The sequence below is a fragment of the Planococcus citri genome, chromosome 1 (genome assembly GCF_950023065.1).
Source record: "Planococcus citri chromosome 1, ihPlaCitr1.1, whole genome shotgun sequence".
Lineage (NCBI taxonomy): Eukaryota > Metazoa > Arthropoda > Insecta > Hemiptera > Pseudococcidae > Planococcus > Planococcus citri.
Window position 1 is genome coordinate 65,984,145 of NC_088677.1, and position 17,992 is coordinate 66,002,136.

A 17,992-nucleotide genomic window follows, 5' to 3' on the forward strand; every position below is an offset into this window, starting at 1 on the left:
TTACACGAAAAAAAATATGGGTAATTTTTACAAAAAAATTTAACTAAATACTGGTATTTAGCACAACTAAGTACCAGATCCCATTCAATAATTTTTACTGTAATCGTATATAGTAAAAATTATCATTTTAATAAATTTTGCTATAGGTACCAATAGTAAAAATCATTTTGTTTTAATAATTTTTACTAAATCATAATAATAAAAATTACATGTTTCAATTGTACAAAAATTAGTTTAATTACTCATTTTGAAGTAATTTTTAAATTATAAGTAAACAGTTACAAATTATTCATGTCAAGGTAATCCTTACTATACTTGAGGCCACTAGAATCAAATCTCTACTTCTCCATTTTCGAACTTTTTGAGAAAAACGCAAAAAACCTCCCTAGCATTTATCGTAACATAAAATATCGAGGTAATATGTCTAATATTTTTGTACCAACAAGACGATAGTGACCCACATGTTTGTTTTACCCTACGCGTTTCCGTAAGAGTTCCTGGGCAGTTTGAAGTTAGGAGAAGTTAAGTTTTGTCTCCAACCGTACACTTTTTACATCGTTTTAGGGCACTTAATCAAAAATTTTTCTTGTAATATGGTGCTAAAAGTTGAAGAAAGCTTGGAAAGTTTGAGAAATTAAAATAATATTGCATTTTTGATCATTCATTTGGAAATTGAAATTATTTTCCTTTTTTTTCAAAGTAAAAAAAATTAATTTTTGTTAATAAAAATGAAAGGTGTTTTTTGGGGGAAGGGTCCTCACTTGATGAATTTATTCAATTTCAAGCCTAATTTCAAGGCATAACACTAGTCCTTCATTCGATTTCTGCCAGGTTCGTTTGAAAACTCGACTTCTCCATTAAAAAAGTAGAGTTTTGATTCTAACCCCTAACTTTACACGCTGTTTTACCATACTTCCTTGACCGAAATTCAAATTTTGACATTTTCATCAGATGCGGGACATGTAGTATACCAAACCATGCTTAACTCATTTTTGAAAAAAAGTGGAGAAGTAGGCATTTGATTCTATAGGCCTCACTTATGGCTATAGGTAGACAAAAAATTAATGAAATGAGTTTTTAGTTGGCAAATGATATCATAATTCATAACTCAATTTCAGCATTATTTTTTCCCCATTATCATGTACTACATAGGTAACTCCAAAGCATTTACCTATCCAATTTTCCTACGAAAAATCTGTCACCTACCTACTTACCTCACGGGGATTCGAACCTGGGTCCCTAAATTTCCTATTCCTACCTACATGCCCTAACCACTCAGCCACAAATTCACAACGAGGGTTAGGGCATTAAAATAATATATTTGTTTGGTAAACGCCCCACCAAACCACTCCCACTTGGAATTTACAGCTAACAGACCGGGGGTGTAACAGGGTACAATGAAACACAGCTGGTGATGGAATAGACTGGGGGTATAGCAGGGTACAATGAGCGGCAGGTGTTCTACAAGTCCCCTTTTCCCTTTTTTAGGATTTAATGCATTAAAATAATGAACTAAAATTGCAATTACTCAGCAATTACCCATCCGAATTGAATGAAAATAAATCTATTCCCTCCGCCTTAATGATTCTCAAATGGTGTCCAATAGGTACGAAAAACGGTTGGATAGCTGAAGAGAACATTCATTGTAATTTCAATTTCAATTTCTCAAAGCGAAACCAATGTAATGGGGAATTTTCCAATCAGTCAGCGAAATTCCTTCCAAAAAAACAAAAAAAAAAAACACATAAAGCACCAGAAATCCATTATTACTCCCCTCAGAAATTTTTTCTGCCTCAAAGATCGCAAAGAAAATATAAAACTGCGAGAAAATAGAGAAGCAAGTAGTCCAGAAAAGCACCCAAATTTCTCCAAGCCATTAGCAACATATTAGCTCCTCCCCTTTTCATTTTTCAAGATGAGAAAAAAGTTACGAACGAAAAAGTGATCGATTATTAAATTACTTTACAACTCTGGCGAAAGAACTTTCTTCGCATCTTCATCATCCATCATTCAAAAAGTTACGAAGGAAAACAAAATTTTATCCCATCGAGTTGAAAATCAGACGTTTAAGGATGATATTATTTTCATTTAATTGCGACTTTTTGGAATTTTAATTAAGAGGATTACTTCCGAGTTGGATTTAATTTTCTTGGCAATTTGTTTAAAAGATGTTGTCGATTAATTGACTTAAGTAATTGTGAGGCTTTAGAATAGATTGCCGTTCGCCCTCGTTCATTTTGACAAAGCGTTACCGCCGCTTCGCCGAAAAAATGATATCGGACGAGGTTAAACGGGTACGTTCATTGTAAGGAAGTAATTAAGTAAAGAAGCCACTGACCCGTGTAGAAATTGAAAAATTATCACCACGTTATCTCGGCTTGTTAGAACTTTAACTAACCCGCAGATTAAGTATAGACCAGGGCTGCCACTTCCTTCTCGTATAATATCATCATCGTCGTAATTAAAACACCCTTTCACGTTCAAAAGCCAGAAAATCTCTCAAAAGGTACTAAAACGTTTACCTCGCGTACGGTCCTGAGCCACGCCGCCGGGCCACAAGCCACAAGTTTGCACTATATACGAGGTAAGAATATTCGTCGAGTTGAAACACCTTCTTAGCATTCTTACAGTTGCTCCGCTGAGAACAAAGGCGAGGCTAAAGGCGTGAAAACTGCCTGCGACGAAATTAGGTCATATATAGCTCAAGCACAAAACCCTGGCAGCACAAGTCGATTTTCATCTAACCGAAAAATCGAGTCGACGGTACCGATACTGCCTCCCTTCGCAGTTGCAGTCGTCTTTCGTACGTACTTCGTAGTATTAAATAATATTCGATTTTTTGTTTACGTTACGTTTCTGGGTCATCGAAACTTCCCCAGCCGGGTTCACTGGTTGCGCTTCTGGTAGTACGACGAGTAAAACGACTCACGAGGGTGGGTCAGGGAGGTGTATGTGTATTGTGTATCCCAGCCAAGGCAAGATGTCGATACAACTGTGCGAAACTTCCCATCATCGCCCGCGATCCGCGCCCTTTGCATGCAGCCTTATATAGGTCCGGTCCGAGCCCTTTGAAACACGATCGTATAAATGTACGAGCTTTTGTCCGTTTATTTTTAGGGCGTTTTGAAGCCGGATACGGATACGCTTTTCGCCAGCTAATTTCGGATTAGTGGGTGACGAATGATGAGATAACGGGGGTTCCACAGGTTGACCTTTGAGTGTATTTCGTCGTCGACGACGACGTCGGTTTCTTTTTTCCGTGTCACGTAAGAATGTGTGTGCCGGATGAGTGAATTTGGTACTACAGGTTTTCCTCGTGTTGAAGATATGTGTAAAATTGTTGAGTGCGAGAGAATTTTGGTGAAATTTGTCAACGTGTTGGTTTAATTATTTCGTTATTTGGCGATAGGAATGGGACTCTGGGGAATATTTGATGGTTGTTTGAAAATCACTGATCTAAATACTGTTTATTAAATTATTCGAAGATTTTATTAAAATTGAAATTCAATTTAGAAACATAAACTTTTGGCCGAAAAAAACAAACGAAAAATCAAAATAAAATAGAGGGAAAAAAGAAAAATTCAAATTAAAAATTACCTCGTTCTATCTCAACTAAATTATCGTAAATGTGCAAAAATATAAAACTTTTTCAACGAACAAAAATTTAAAAAAAAACAGAAGAATAAAATTTAATTTAAGATTAAAATTTAAAAAAAAATGAAAAATGAATAAATAAAACAACGTTAAATCTTCCTAAAAATGTAAAAAAAAAACATTTGAGAATATAATTAGAATAATTTCTAAGATATTACAAATAAAAACACGATATACAAACTGTTGAAAACAGAGTAAAAATGAAAAAGAAAAAAAATGAAAAAAAAAACGTAAAATCGATTGAAATGTTTAAAAGTAAGTAAGTAAGTATTTAAAATTTGGCCACATTTCAGTTATTTTTGTAAATTCATTCTTGAAAAAAAAATTTGCAACATTTTGAACATTTTTTACGCACAACAGATAATTTTTCAAAATTGATAAAAATTCATTGTCAGAAACATTCGAAAAAAATTTCATCAATTACCAAACGAACAGTTTGTTTAATTTTCCAAGGACTGTCGCAATATTTCAGATAATATCAAAGAAACCAGAAAGGTGAAAAATTTATATATTCACACCACAAATTTAATTATCACTTATCAGGTATTAAAATTAATCGCGGTATAAATTTATTCCACCTCGATAGTTATTGAAATGTTAATCAGTTCTTCGCATACCTATAAATAATTTTCAAAATTCAATTCGAATAAATAATTTTATTAATCGTATTCAGAATTTCAAAACTGTTACTTACAAAGATACGAAATCTAATGTGATGTTAGAGTTAGACCAACCAACTGAAAAAAGAAACATTTTCTTATTTCATTTTCAGCCAATTTTCCAGCTGAAGACGAATTTTTGCGAATTAAAAACGCCTACATGACTTTTTCGAAGTGTTTTCGTATCATACTCATCTGCCATTTGAACTTCACAAAACCCCGTGAAAAAATTCAAATGGTACAAAACAAACAACAGAAAAATTTGTCCATAAACACAGTTTTTAACGAAAATTTTACGAGGTTGTTCAGCAAGTTGCAATATTTTCGGAAAAAATTGGCACGACCGTTTCAGGTTTTCTGGATCAGTTTTTTCGCAAAATAAAGGCACGTCACTATTCCAAAGTAGTATACTCGTATACCTATGCTCATTGCTCAATTTAATTTCATAAAGCGGCAATTTTTGGAAAATTCGAAATTGGTTCGTAAAAAATTTAATTAAAGAGGAACTCTTTCCTCCAGGATCGATTGATGATTTTAAACTCTTCGACACAGCTGCTTTCTGCTCGTGTATTCTGATATTCTGCGTTTGTCCCTCTTGTTTACCAACACAAAAGTCTTGCTTTTTTGCCATAAAATGAAAAAAAAATCGTGTTTTTCCAGCCAAAAATTATGAAAAATGCCCTGTTTTCCGTCTCAATTGCGGAAAAGTCCTGCTTTTTGCTTAAAATCCAAAAAAATCCTACTGCATTCCATTTTTTTCGATCAAACTTTAGAATTTTCCACTTATGTATCGTAGTCTCTTTTTTTTCAGATTTTTTTCATTTTTTCAAAAATTGACACTTGAATGAATTTTTTGAAACGTTTTGAAAAAATATCCTGCTAAAATCTTGCTTTTGTTTCATTTTTTTTTTTATCAACATTACCTAACAAAAAAGCCTTGTTTTTTTTTGGTCAAATTTACTGTCAAAAAATGCCTACTTTCTACACAAAATTGATTTTAAAAAAGAAATATTCTGTTTTTCTGCTAAAATTTTAAAAAAAGTCCGACTCTACTAAGCATTAAAAGAAATGTACTGGTGAAAGTCTTACTTGAGTCCTGCTTTTGCGTGTTTCTCTGCTTAAGAAGTGAGTTGATCCTAGTTGCGTTCATTTTTCGAATTTTCGAATAGAAGGGCTCTCAAGGGTAGCGAAATGAGCTGACATGATAGTGCAAAGCCTTATAATTACCTACCAGGATCCACAACATCAAAATTTTTAAAAAATTTGCAATTTTTTGCGCTTTTTCAATTTTTTTATACTTAGAATCAATAAAAACAACCCTCTATGACACTCTAGAATATTAAAGAAGAGTTCTAAATCCTTCAAAAAACTGCATACCTTTGAAATTCGCTTCGTTTGAGTGAATCATTCATAATACATACAATGTATTTAAATGATTCTTTTTTTTTGAATATTTTCAGCCCTTTTTAACATTTTGATGACTGAAAGGGCGATTCTAATTCAATTTTAACTTATTTATTCAAATCTTCTTCAATTTTGAAAAAATGTTCAGAGTAATTGAACGGAATTTTTTAAAATTGTTGCAGCTGTCGATTTATTTTTTTTGGGGGGGGGGGAGGAGTCATATGTGACGCGACGCGACAAAATCGACCTTCGAGCCGAAAATAAGTTTTTGAGTTATTGGGGGGGGGGGGGTTAAAGTTTTCAGTCCAGTTCTGCTTGTTTAGCGGAAGCGCTTGCGTTCTAATCAGGTTCTCCGGCTAAACTGAGCTAAACATAGTCTTGGATAACGTTTCTTGCCTGTTTTGTGTGAATATCACTGGGTAAAATGGTTATTTACATTGATACAGGGGGCTCAGTCGTGATTGCACTCATTTTTTCAATTTTTTTCTGATTTTTTCATTATTTCAACTTTTAAATCGATCTGGAGGCGAAACAAAGCGTTCTACGAGAAAAATACATCGAGCAAAGTTGTAGAGAATTGAATTTCCAAAAACCTATAAGAGGTTTATTTTTCTCCAAAATGTATAGTTTTTCCGTTTTTCTCAAAAAACAAAAACCTCATGATGATTACCATAAAATTTCTGTTTTTTGAGAAAAACGGAAAAACTATGCATTTTGGAGAAAAATAAACCTCTTATAGGTTTTTGGAAATTTAATTCTCTACAACTTTGCTCGATGTATTTTTCTCGTAGAACGCTTTGTTTCGCCTCCAGATCGATTTAAAAGTTGAAATAATGAAAAAATCAGAAGAAAATCAAAAAAATCAAAAAAATGAGCACACTTCTGACTGGATTACCATGTATATGGAGCTATGCAAATCATAGGGACTTCTGGGTGGTTTTAAATGATTTTTGAATGTCCGAGTACCAAAAATCCGTAAAAAAGTGAAAAATAATTTTTTAGGTCCGAAGGTCGATTTTGTCCCGTCACGTCACATATTGCGAGTAATTTTTCAATTTTCTACTGAGAATGCAACAAAATTAACAATTAGGTACAATGTTCAAGTTATACCTAGTTTATGTGGTAAGAAATTCTCAAGTTTTGGAAATACGAGAAATAACGAAAACGTTTAATTTTCTTTACCAGGGTGTCTAACAAAATTTGAAAACTAAAAAGAAGGACTTTTGAAGGACCTTGGAAGGACCTTTTTAAAATTAAAAATGCACCTACTGACCTCCCCCCTCATTCATTTTTACAAAATTGTCAAAAAAAATTCAAAAATTTATAATTTAAGAAAAAAACAAAAAAATTAAAAATATTCAAAATAGACCTGATCTTGTCTAATGACTACCAAATCCCAAAAACGAAATTTCGTTTTTTTTTCGTATTTTTTTCATACAGCATATTTTCAAGTTGTACTTCGTCACGCCTCACGCACCCTCGCTTACTTTTTAGACATCAAAATTGAGTAGGGGAAACTATTTTGATAAAAAAATTTGATATCAGAGATGGTACTTAAATTTTTCTCAAAAAAATAACTTTAGTAGGTAACTAAAAAGTAATTAAAAAAGTGACTAAAAAGCTCCCTCCCTTCTACACCAAGATTTTTCCAACTAATAGGCCAAATGTGGTTCGAACCATTTTTTAAAAAGGGAAGTTGGAAACAAAAATGTCGAATAAAAAATTTATTTGAATTTTTCATTGATTGGATTATGTTTTTGGAATTTCTAGAGTTAATTTTTCCATTCTAGGACAAGTTTGAAAATTGTTGTAGCAGAATTGCAATCTGACCGAGCGAAGCGAGGGTGAAAGCTGTGAAAAACTGATAATTCAAAACGTAAAACATCATTTTTTATGCAAAAAGTTGATTTTCATAGCTTCAAAATTTACAAATTTTAAAAGTTTTCAGAAAATTTCATGTGTAGGTACCTATTCATTATAATTAAAAATATGAATAAACGCCCGAGCGAAGCGAGGGCAAAAGCTTTCGAAAATTCACAATTCCTGAGTAGTGAAACAGCATTATTTTTGATTTGAGGAGTCATATTTTTCTACCCTTTTATTTCGGTCAGAGAAAATAAAAGGAAAATGATCTAGCCCGAGCGAAGCGAGGGCGAAAACTGTGGAAAATTGATACAATATGAGACGTAAAAGAACACCATTCCTAATTTTTATTAAATGACAGAATTATTAGAAAATTCGGAAAAAAGAAGGACTTTTGAAGGACTTTTTGAAAAAGAAGGACCAATAGGCAAAAAGAAGGACTTTTACTGACCTGGAAGGACCGGAAGGACCGTTAGACACCCTGTTTACAGAGCTGGTGTAAGTCGTTCTGTTTTTTTAGTCTCATTTTTTTGCCATCGTTGTCAATAATTTAAATTTTATATGTAAGTATACGTCGAAAATTTTGAAACTATTACTCCATTTTGATGTAGCATGTTTTTTTAATAAGCCATCTCCTCTTCTTCACCCCTTCATTCGAGATTAATTTTCACCTAATGTCATATACTGTCGACCTTGATTCATTCATATATTATCACATTGAAGGGAGGCAGTGTCAAAATTATACTAAAGATGAACTTGTATTTACGTTTACGACACACTTGTAAACCCTTCAAACTCGTAGGTACGAGTATTACAAATTATGCGTATTACGAAACGGCCCCGGCACAGCTGAAAAAATCGTACAAAAAATACGATTGTTCTATGTATTTATTATTATAATATTGGAAGGCCATCGTAACCCATTTTTTTTTTGCGGACCAATGAAACGATATTACGATGTGGCGTTGAGAGTACCTAACCCTTATAAATAGTACAATTCTCACACGAAGACTTAAGCAAACAATACGAATCGAATCTTTCTTCTTTGAAATTGAAAAGGGTCTGTGTTGGAACGGAACAGCCTCTAGGCTGTAGGATATAAAGCTGTGTAATCGATTCGCTGGCTAAAACAATCAAATCGTTAATTTCCGGCTTCGGTTTTCAAGAGATAATAATAAAAACGCGAACGCTGGAACAAGCTTATTTCCAGAAGTATGCGTCCGGCCAAGACGAACAATACAATACGTACAAAGAAATAGAAATAGAGCAGAGAGAGAGAGACGGAAGTTCGACGACGATTGCTCGCGAATAATTCTACGAATTGGAAAAAATTCTCAATCGAAGCTTTATTTTCATGTCTCGCGATGATTAATGTAGTGTTTAGAGCGTGAAAGCGGGTGGGAAGGGTATATCTTATATGAAACTATACGAACGATTCAGTTTTATTTCTACTTATACCTATGTAAAGCAGACCCTATAGCTAGCTATAGGTAGGTATTCGACTGTATACAATGTTGGAATTTTTCATCGATTTTTGTCATCTTGGCAAAATAATTCGATGCACATTATTGCACTATGATGCATACCTCGTATTTCTAAGAATGCGCGATTTGCTTGGGAAAAAATTACGAAGAAATCGTCGTTGATACTCGTATACTTCAATACGCGGTAGCCAGAAAAAAATGTAGAAAAAAAACCGCGACCCGCGAACACTCGCAATAATGCTCTGTAGTGCGTAATTAGCATCGTGTAAAATAAAGGTTAGGCATTTGAAGGTCGCGTGCTTGCGATTACTCGAGATTAGGATTGAAATTTACTCTATTGTCGAGAGCCCGCGATCACATTGTTTCGGTAAGATTTCTATGTACCAGCGATGTGCTTTGTTTTTTCTCCCCCTTCTATTCGTCGACGTCGACTCTTGAGTATGTGCATGAATCGATTACTCTACGATGGTAGGTACCCGGTGCATATGGAAAGAAACACAGAATAATAAAGAGGAGCATAGAGTTGGGTAATGAGTATAATACCGTACTGTATTTACTCTCTGAAAGTCATTCAGCCGCATGTTATGAGAATGTTTCGAATGCTGCGACCGGCGGCAGCCGCCGCCGACGGACGCACGGACGTGGCGCAGAGGCGATAAATTCGAGCGAAATTGGCGTACGAATAGTTTTTTTGGCATATTGATTGTTTATCAGAATCAACGCGTTCCTCGACACAGTCGTATTCGACGATTTCTCAATTTCTATTTTTACATATCATTTCGTTCGATTGATTTTTTTTTTCTTTTTCGTTTTTTTCTTATTTTTTACACTTCACTTGTATGTTTTTTTTTATTGGCTCGATGTGTTTGTAATACATCTGCTATTAGAGGTTTGGGTGTGATTTGCCTATTTAAAGCAGTAGATGTAGAAGAGGAGAGTAAAACTATCTGTTGAAGTGGTTGTAATTAAAGATGCGCTGGATTTTGACAAAATATGGTGAAAAAGTTCAAGTTGAGTCGTAGACTTCCCAGAAAAATTTTGAGCTCTTAGACAGCTTCAGAGGCTTACCCAAGGGTTCTCGAAGTAGCATTTATTTAATTATATTTTTTTTTAAGAAAAAAAGTGTGATTTTTACTGTTTGTTCTCAGCAGGTTAAAATACTCCAATAAACGTATTTTTTTGCGACGACTCTGATGAAATTTTCAAAGTTAATCTTTTTTCACTCATTTTGGTGGGTGTTTGAAAAAATCATACCAAGATAAGTGAATTTGGACAATTTAATCGAAATAGCCGTATAAAGTGTGGTATTGGAGGTTTTTCGATCTGCTGAGTACGAATCCAGTGTTAATTTCCCCTCCTCCCAAAAAGTGTTACAGGTTAAAAGGTATGAAAGTGGTAAGAAATCGAAATTTTTTGATTCACTAATCTAGAAGTCTCTTGTACATATGTAGAGAGCTTCAGAGTCAATGGGTTAAGAAAGTTAGATGCTCACATTTCTACTTTTAAAGGAGGAAGGGTGACCAGGGTTTGGCACAGGTAACGAAATAGCAAAAACTACGTTTTTTCAGAAATGTCTCCAATTTGCTGAAAATTTTCACATATGAGCGTCAACTGTGAGAAACTTATTAATATTTTGGAAAATTCCCCGATTATAAACTCAAGTTTCTAGAAACCGGGGTTATTCATCATTCTTGCAAAATTTAGAACCACTTCAATTTTTTCTTGAAAGAACCTGGTTTTGGGCAGCTTAAACCCATTTGCGCCTAATTTCAAGCTGATGTTTTGTTCTCAGCAGCTCCAAAATTCAGTTGGAAATTTTAGAAAAAAGCCAATTTGAAGATGAGTGAATATTAAACAAGTACCTAAGGCAAAAAGTGAAAATTTTTTTTTGGAAATATGTTACCCTATGATATATTTTCTTTTGGTATAGTTGGGGAGCTCGCTTAAGGATCTATTGCACCCCCCTCGATCCACTGGGACAACTTTTTTCTTGAAGTGAGAGTCCTAAGGAACATTTCTAGCCCTTGTACTCAAAAAAAAAGAGGCCCTACTTGCAAAATGGCGGCCATTTTGATTGACAGGTTAGCCGAAATCGCAGATTTTGCGTTCCAACATAGGACTTGGACAACATTTTTCAAACCGTACAAAGGTAGGTCGAAATATCAGGCAAAAATTTATCACCTGTAAAAATTTCAAGTGCTAAAGTGCGTTTTTCGATTTTTGGTGAATTTTTAAAAATCAAATTCAGGCCAAAAATGAGGGAAAAAATCAAAATTTTACCAAATTGACCAAGAAAGCTGAAATTTGGGATATACCCTATTTTCGAAATGCCAAATCGATTGGAAACTGTTTCAAACCGTTTTGTGCAGTTCTGGAGCTTACAGCAGACTTTTGAAACTCGAAATTCCCACAAAATTTCAGCAAATGGAGTTGGATAACCAAAATTTAATTTATCATTACTTCATTAGCCTATTTTTTTTTTTTTTTTTTTGATTACACGAATTTTGGAATTTTGAAATTTTACCGAATTTTTGAATGATAGATAATTTATTATTCATCTCAGGCTCTTTATCGAACCGAAGCCTGGAGCGGATTGCTTTTTTTGTCCCCCCCCTTTTTATGACTATGAAGGAATAAGCCTCCGCAAAAAAAAACATGGGATAATTCATTGCTCATAAAACTCTTGAAAACATCGCGGAAAAAATTCCGAAAAATTGTTTAAAATTTAGAAAACAGTTGAAATTTAGTCAAAGAAAACACTGTAAAAGACTTGACTACATAGAAAACACCTCCTAGATTTTTCCACTATTTTTTCAAAAAACAATCAAAAATGAGTAAATTCGATAAAGAAAAATTCTTATTTTTCAGCAATTTAGCCAGAATTACAGTAGGTATAAATATGCTTTTTCACTCACTTTACAGTTCGATGGTAAATTTATCAATTATCATGTGTTCTTCCTCACTTCCACAAATTACACTAAAAATAGCATAATCATGTTGAAAAATCGAACTCACCTGAAACAAAACAACAAAATAATCGATTAGTTGACTGTCGATCGTCTCAAACAGGATGTTAAAACAAATCATCGATTTATAAGACAGATGCGGGGGCAAATAAGGAAGAGATAAGCGTTTATCTCTTTCTCCATAACTCGATTTGGATTCACCAAACGAGTTGTTTTGTTGAACTTAACGAGCTGCTATAATAAATTTTATCCTCAACAATAAATTCGCTCCCGATCCTGGAAAATTCCATCCCATTCCGCCCACCACTTCATACCACGCATCCTCCATTCATAATTCCATAATCTTATCGTAAAGATAACGAATGATTGATTGTCACATCTTCGTCATGTATACGTATTTATACGAGAGCTATTCTATTAATACTCGTATTTCGAAAATGACTACAACAGTGATAAGACGTAAAGTACTCGACGTCGCAGCACTATACGAGTATTTCCTGAAAATACACCATCATCGAGCCGCATCTCATCATTACACTAGGGAAATTGGCTTCCAGCCGAGCGTCACTCTTCGGAAGGCTTAAATTAACGCGAGGAAATTTCTCATTTCGCCAACTACGACGAGTACAATACAACGAAGATGAATATAACGATAAAGGAATAAAGGAATGGCATAAGGATGGAATTTCGCGAAGAAAAGATGAAATAGCAGTACATTTTCTACCACTGAAAATCTACACGCCTCGTTTTTGGGTGCGGCATTGTGGCTATTTAGCTTTCCTTTTTTTTTTCTTTCCCCGGGAGTTGAAAGGGTACCAGTTTTATGGATGAAGTTAATAGAGGGAGAAGAAACGCCCATCCCAGGGTTCTCTTTAAGCCATTAACACCGAAAGTGTATTTTTTTCTCAATATACGTAACTTATATTTATTCGTGTACTACTACGAATCACTATAGGATGTGGTATTAACCAGCGACAGGGTGCCCAGCGTTGCCAATAATGTGATTTATGGTACGTAAAAGCCATAACTATGTAAGCTTGTAAGCTATACCCGCCATATATGTATTGTACAATGTACATAGATTGAATTTTGCGGATAAAATGGACCACCGACACACGACGACGACGTGTGGTGTGAGTGAATTTTGATAAATCTGCAAAATCTAATTTCATCCGAGCGAGGTATTTTTTTTTCAAATAAACTACGTCTTGAAATTTATAGTCGAGTTTATAAATTTTTTCAAAGTAAAAATATCGCGAAGTTGAGAAGCTAAAATTTCAGATGGTTTCCCAGAGAGAGAAAAAACTTCATATTACAGGGGAAAATGGCAAATAAACGTGTCGTTTAATAAAGTGATTCGAAAATTAATTTTTTTCATCTGAAATTTGATGAAATTGAGTAAAAAATTGCTGCGAAATAATCGTTAAAAACGAGGTAAAAATTTGAGAGTTTTTGATCAATAAATTAACCCATTGATAGAAGCACAAAATTTCAAAATTTTGAGAGAAAATCTTACAAAAATTAACCAACTTACTAATATTTGAAATTGTTTAACCGATTTTTTCTCACTCCATGCTATTTTTTTTAGAGAGACATGACGTACAAACCACCGCAATACGCTCCAGAGGAACGGAAAGAGGAAAAAACGGATCAGTTTAGTAAACACAGAAAAAATAATCGAAACCACCAAAAAAAACAGCAACAGCAATCAAGTTTATAATCGTAACGATAATTAAAGAACACACACTATAAACGAATAAATTTCATACGCTATTTCTCGTGCACACTTTAAACAATACGAACGGATTTTTCCATTAAGAATTCTTGAAATTCTTAATATCGAACTCCAACGAGGTCTTAGTATTACCTTTCAGAAGGTTTATGATAACCATTCAAGTTGAATATTCTTCGCTCATAATCGCACAATTTGCTAAGCCCCTTTCGAAAAAAAAAACCCTCATCGACCCTTAGAATACCTCGTCATTACTTCGTACACGTCGATTGTATAAATCAATTGATCGCAGCAATCACCTCGTCTATAATATCTTGTTAGTTGGGTTTGAAAACATCAGCACCATCTCATCATCATCATCATCATCATCGTCTCAATTATATGTACGAAGAAAACACACCCATTGATAAAATTAAAACCACCAACGTCAATGACGTCCTGCCTCCTAAATTATATACTTTCTATGTAAAAATAGACCCATGCAAAACGCGCATAAATGACGTTTGAGATTACCTTCTGGGTAACTCGCGGCGAACGAGATAAAATTCAGTTCTGGTTCACGTACATAACGAGTGAAAATTTTTTCTTCGCAGGTAAACAAATATAAGGCGGTAGAAAAAAAAATTTTAGCCGGCGAATTTTTGTTTTCATCGCTTGGACACGAGCCAATTTGGCGACGACCTTAATAAATCATCGGAACATTATCACTTGTACTTTTTATTACAATGGCACGAGTTATATACGCGTTGTACACTAACGCGAGTCGCGAATTATAACAACAACAACAACAACAACAACAACATCAACATCAACAGCAAGAGCGAGAGCAACAGTAGCGATGAAGCAGCAGTCTTAACGACCAAGACAACGCTCGAATGCTAAAGAAATACACACCGGGCGGCAATTTTTTTCAGTAAATTGGACTACATTAAACGGCGAGGTTATAATAAAAATGACAATAAAAATTCAAATGTCCATTGAATAACAACGCGACGAATTCATGAGAAAAAAAATTCCAAATAACCTCAATTATATTACCAACCGTATGATATTGCTCCGTAGGGAAATATTCAGCTGTTGCTGAAATTGTAGCCTTTTAAAAATTGAAAAAGGGGAAGTCTTTCGTCTAAGAGTCGAATTCTCTGATTTTTGCTGTATTTTTTGTGGGGGGGGGGGGGGGTGGGCATGGATTACTTTCAACTGCTCAACTTCGTATTATTGAATCATCGATCGAGAACAAAATCTATCATCAGAGCTTGAATGATGAAAAAACAGCAGAAAGAAAATTCATTCATTTGAAAATCTGTCACAATTTCACAAAAAAAAGGGATGAATATGCCAGACAATTGGATTTCTAAAATGCATATTTTGTGTTTGCCAATTTCACAACCCAAATTCACTATTCTCAAATTTTAGTCAGGAAAAAAAACTTAAACTTAATTTAAAATTGCAGTATACGAAAAAACCAATAAATTGGTCAAAAACGAAGGAGATTCGCTGATGTTTCAGTGAATCATTTCACTGATTATTTAGAAGAAACTGATTAATGATTATCTTTAAATTTGAGAAACGTGTTACTCTATCCCCCACTCATTTAATTTGTATTTATTTTCAGTTCTGAATCAATCGCATTGGTTTTTCTGGGATAAATACTACTGATTGTCACTAATGTTTCGGTTTTTGCCCACAAATTTATTATCTCTGATTTCTGTTTAGAGCAATATTTTACAAATCCTCTTCTATTCTGCAATTTCTAACCAAATTTCACTATTTTTCTCTAACAAATGCCATGATTTTTCACTACTTTCCGGGAACTTCGGTCACCTATTTTCCATAGATGAAGGACTTCACTGATTTTTCAAAGATTTCAGTCACATATCTCACAAAATATTTTTTTTCTCGATGCAACAGTTTTTGTTTTATTAGTCAACGGTGATTTTTTTGGGGGGAGTGTTACTAATTTTTATTAATGTTTCAGAGATTGTCAACAGATTTTATAGTGATTTTGATCACAAGAATTTTTTTTGAAAAAAATCACTACTTTTTTCACTACCTTTTTCAACCAAATTTTCAGAATTGAAATTGGAAGAAAATTAATTGTATACAAAGTATTCTTTAATTTCAATAAAGATTATAAAATAAATTTTCTCCAATGATTTGAAGGTTTCTGTTGCGTGTTTGAACTTTTTCATTTTTTCACTACCTTTTTGACTAAATTCAAGACTTTTTCACTACTTTCACTAGATACCTGTTAGATACCTATTACCCTATATGTAGCAGCATTTAACAATATTATAAAAGTATCGCTATTTTTTACTAAATTTTCAGAGACTTTGGTCATTGATTTTTCCACATAGAGAGGTTTTCACTGATTTTCTAGTGATTTTGATCACTGATTCCTTTACAGAAAAATTTTATTCACCAATTTTCCAACGTTAGGTATAATTGTAGCAGAATTGGACTATTATTTTAGTATCATCATTTTTTACTCAATTTTCAGAGACTTTGGTCACTGATGTTTCCACGAAGAAGGGTTTTCACTGATTTTCTAGTGATTTCAATCACTGATTTCGTTAAAGAGAATTATAACAAAATTTCACCTTTCTTTTATATGACAGTTTTTTTCACTTGATTTTCAGTGATTTATGTCACTAATTTTCCCACTGAAATGGAATTTCACTGATTTCCCAGTGACTTTGATCACTAATTTTTCTATAGAGAAATTTTTACCGATTTCCCAACCTCATAATTAAAGCAGAATTTTTCCATTTAAAAAAAAGTAAATACGAGTAAGAAGTATCAATGTTTTTCACTTGATTTTCAGTGACTCTAGTCACTGATTTTGCTAGAGAGAGATTTTTTACCAATTTTTCTGTAGGTACTCATAATGCTGCAATTGCAGAAAAATTGTTTAAAAATTAAATTTGCAGTTGAAGAAAAATTAAAAATACTTACCTAGAACAAAAAAATCTTAAATGAGGGAATAAAGAGCCGAGAAGTGGTAAAAAATGAGTCAGAAACGTGCTCACTGCTTTTAAATGAAATTTTCTTCATCAAAAAACTTTTTCTTCGAGTCGTTTAAAAGTTTTGGAAGAGGGAGGGGAAGGAAGAAAAGATAGTTTTTAAATCAAATTTTCCTGTGATTAAAAAAAATGAAGATATATTTTATATCATCAAAAAAAGAGGAAAAAATTAAGGGAAAATTGCAAAGATAGTTCAAAAAACAAAAAAATTTCACAGGATTCTTCAAAAACAAAAAAAAATGCTATCCTGAGCAAATACAAGCAGAATTTTTCTAGAATTATCAAGAAATTCAGAAACCAATGCGTTTCTTTAAATAAGCTTCAAAAAGTGAACCTAAAATGGTAACTTTCAGAAAAATGCTACCAAACTTATACTTTTCCACTGAAAAAAAAAAAAAAAACTCCAAAACGAAGGAAAACAGCTGAAATGAAGAATACAGAGGAGATTTCAGATGAATTATTGATGAGATAATTTTCGAAATTCATATCAAAAAAAGATTAATTTTTCACAATTTCAAAATAATTTTAAAAATTCTACTATTCCAGCTCATGCGTGACCTTTATTATTACATAGTTGAGCAATCAGCAGCTTTCAATTTGACGTTTTAAAAATTGTGTTCATGTTATTGCAAGTCTTCTGTACTTCTGGAAATTAAAATCAAACTTCGCTCTAATTTCGTACAAAATATTTCCCTTTCAATCGCTTCACATTGTTTGAAATTAATTGCAAAAAAATGCAAGTGAAACAAAAACACGAAAAGTACTCGAAAATGGTAAGAAAAAGACTGGCAAACCATCAATCGACAAAAAATGAATGAACCACAATCACTCGAGTCTCAATTACCAACTATTTTATCGTGTTTCAAGCGTCGAAAATCGTATACTTCACACAGCATCTCTCTTCTCACCCCTCCCGCACATAAAACCCTCCAGTAAAAAAGACACCTCTGGTATGAAAATCCGACTGAAAAAAACCACCTTTCGAGACGCCTCCGATCGCTGTTGAACGCGGAAAAAACGCGGTAAACGAGCCGGAGAAAAATTAATACATATAAATCTTGACGTAATACCAATGTAAACTTCAAAAAGCAGAGAGAGAATTATCGGTTTACAAACGTAAACAATAAGGTCATGAAGCTTTTCACAAAAAGCCAAACGGCGACTCGAAGGGAGAGAAGACAAAGGTAACAAGCCTGAGCCGCATCAA

The 17,992-nt window shown here is 33.6% G+C and overlaps 1 protein-coding gene across 7 annotated transcripts in view; it reads right to left on the reverse strand.

Annotated features, from left to right (window-relative positions):
• sky (GTPase-activating protein skywalker) overlaps positions 1-17,992 on the reverse strand; it is a 121,178-nt gene that overhangs the window by 82,855 nt on the left and 20,331 nt on the right. The window lies entirely within an intron of this gene.